Here is a 3012-nt window from a genome sequence, read left to right as displayed (position 1 = left end):
TTCCACCGAAGTGTTAAAAATTCTGAGTGATTCCAGGCATAGGATGCTAAACAAAGGTCATTAGTCCATAAACAGGAATCTAAACCTCTAAGAATCATAGAGTTTCACTGCTAACAATGAGGAAAGTGAAGCACACTGTCTTGTCCAAAATGGTGGTCAATGTGAATCAGTCAGAAACAGGAATTCTATTATCCCAACTAAAGCATGAATGGAAGTAGAGTCAGGGGGATGGCAGAACAAGAATTCAAGTATCCTGACTCCAACTAAAATGCTTTTTTTCTAGACAACGTTCTTCTAATTCTTTTGCAAGTGAAGAATATGGGAGAACAGTGGACATAGAGGCAACTAAACAAAGTGGTATTTTATATGACCTTATTTTAATGTGAGCTCCTGCTAATTTAAATCCCAGATTGACATTCCTACAGATTAATGCTATTATGCCAAACTTTTTCAACATAAAGACAATATTAAAAATTATACTCTAAAGAAAAAAACCAAGTTATTGTAAATAACACAATAAGAATCCCAACAAGCAAATTTTACTCTGAAGAATGATGAAGCTATGTATAACTAATATGCCTCCCCCAAGTAATTCCCTGCATATGTAAACATGCACATCTGAATCCAAAACCCTGTGCAGCTGTAAAATAAGGCTAGGTTTGTACTTGTTGTCTGTTTGCATGTTTTTCCATCTCCACGCTTTGTGCACCACATCCCATGGACACAGAACATTTGTAGGTGGCATCAAATCAACAGCCAGGTGAGACTGTTCTATAACAGAAGGACCACATGATATTTGAGATATAATTGGGGAAAAACCAAATGCAGTTATTCTCCAAATATCGTCTCTCTTTTTGAAGATATGCCCTGAATTAGTATGTTTTGGATTAAAGCAGTTTTCTTCTTTTTTCTTTTTGGATCTCTCCTTTTTAAAATATTTTCAACGACTTGGAGCACATAATGTCTGTTACAGACAGGAACACCTCAGATTAGTACAGCTCCTTTCAGTTCTGGTAGGACTTCAACATTTATTGACTGAGAAGACTATTTTGTTAAGCTATTATTTCAAAACCCTAAGGTGTGACAGCAAATAATCCCTTCCAATAGATCACTGCCTTTATCAATAAGGAGAACACATGTACTAAGAAGAAAATATGTTTAAGGCTATTGGGTACATTATATTGGGTTCAAGCTTTCTCTTAAAGAGCCTAACTTTTTAAAAATGGAAGAATTATTTAAATCAATTTCTTACAAACAAGAACAAAAATACCTACTATCCAGCATGGTAAAATAAAGGAACGCTGAAGTACTCACTGTCCCCAACAATTGGTTCTCTCTGTGTCATGTTTGCACTCTCTTTCCTTCCCTTCCCTGCTCTCATTTTTCCTTCATTTTTCCCATACCAAGCTAACATTACCTCTGACAAGTGAGTGATTTGGTAGGAGAAAAATTCAGATTGCTTCTCTGAAACATGAAAACAACCTATTGGCTGGTTGTATTCAATCAATGATTTGTCAATGCAGGGATACATAAACCAAAATGGCTCAAGAAAACTAACCTTACTTGTGACTACTTAGCATAATCAATTCAACCAGAATGATCTAAATGCCTCAGTCTAAGTATTTCACATTGCCCCTGCTGGAATTTTACTTTACTGTAAGTGTATTATGCTATGAAGATTTTTGTTTACATTATGTAAAATTTGTCATGGACAAATACTAAATGCACACCTGAATGTCCTTCCCAGGTGCATGCAGGTAATAAAATGATATTGTAGACAGTTTCCTTTAATGCCTACCATTTATTGGTGTTACCAATTGATTGGTGTTACCAATCAATTATATTTCTCATTCCTACCTTTGGCAGATACTGCTGGTTGCCTACCTAATGGCAATTTTCCTCTTCTTTCTTGTTAAATGTACCCCAATTTTCTCTTGTTATCAGACAGCCTCATCCTTCATGGTGGTAGGGGTGAAGAGGCTGAATGCTGATTAGTTTAATCTCATCAGGGTAATTCCATTCTCCTGGCTATGGTCAACATAGGCATGGCTACATGACCCAATCACTGACCAATCTGACTTAAGATACTAAGCAAAGTTGTTTTCCTCCCTTCCATGGGGACACATGACAGAAACCCTGTTATGTGTTTGGGCAACACTGATACACAAGAAGGAAATCATTGAATTAGCCAGTCATGAAAGTGCCATCCACTTTACTTCTTGCTTTGTAAGACAATAAAATGCCCTTTATGTTTTAGCCACATTTTAAGATGAGTTTGTTACTTGCAGCCAAAATCATCCTAGTTAATATGCTGCCCTTTAGAACAAGAAAAAAAAGAGCAGTTGTGGATTCTTCCTTGCCTTAGGTAGGAACTGGGAGTATATAAATAATAAGGAGTACTGAGTGTATGTGAGAATATATGTCAATAATTTCACAAAGAACACATCCATTTAAGTATCTAGGCACATCTTATCGCTTCTCAGCCTTTTGGCTAAGATCAAGTGTAGTATCTGTTCTTATCAGTTTAAGTATCTAGGCACATCTTGACCTAATTGAAATGTATTTTCAAAAGTCTGGAAATAAAGCTTTATTTAGTCCACAGTCTTTTTCAAATGTCCAGGCTGTTTAATATGTAGGTTTCATATTTCATAAATTTCATAGAATGTTTCTATCAAACATTGTCTGCAAAGTGACAGGGTAAAGGGAATCTTCATATTTTTCTAATCATTGATTTTGTACTAAGAAATGTGTCCACCAATTTAAACTCTATCTCAGGTTTAAAATGCACAAAAGATTAAATCTTTTTAAATAGTCTCAGCATTTTCTCATCTATTTGGAATAGAAGTCACAGGTGTGCTTTGAAGTTTATAAACCATGGCTCGGTACTTTTAAAATAACTTCTGGAAAATGTAAAAAGGAGAAAGTGTGAATCAGCCCATGCTCAGGAAGGTGGGCCATGTTCATCATATTTACTATTATGACATATTAGATTATTTTCTTTCAGTGCTCGAA

The 3012-nt window shown here is 35.5% G+C and overlaps 1 pseudogene; it reads left to right on the top strand.

Annotated features, from left to right (window-relative positions):
* The first annotated feature begins 2471 nt into the window (after positions 1–2471).
* Positions 2472–2646, top strand: LOC115522696 (annotated as a pseudogene).
* Positions 2647–3012: the final 366 nt, after the last annotated feature.

The sequence above is a fragment of the Lynx canadensis genome, chromosome C1, assembly GCF_007474595.2.
Source record: "Lynx canadensis isolate LIC74 chromosome C1, mLynCan4.pri.v2, whole genome shotgun sequence".
In the NCBI taxonomy this organism is placed as follows: Eukaryota; Metazoa; Chordata; class Mammalia; order Carnivora; family Felidae; genus Lynx; species Lynx canadensis.
This window is presented reverse-complemented; position numbering and strand designations above follow the sequence as displayed.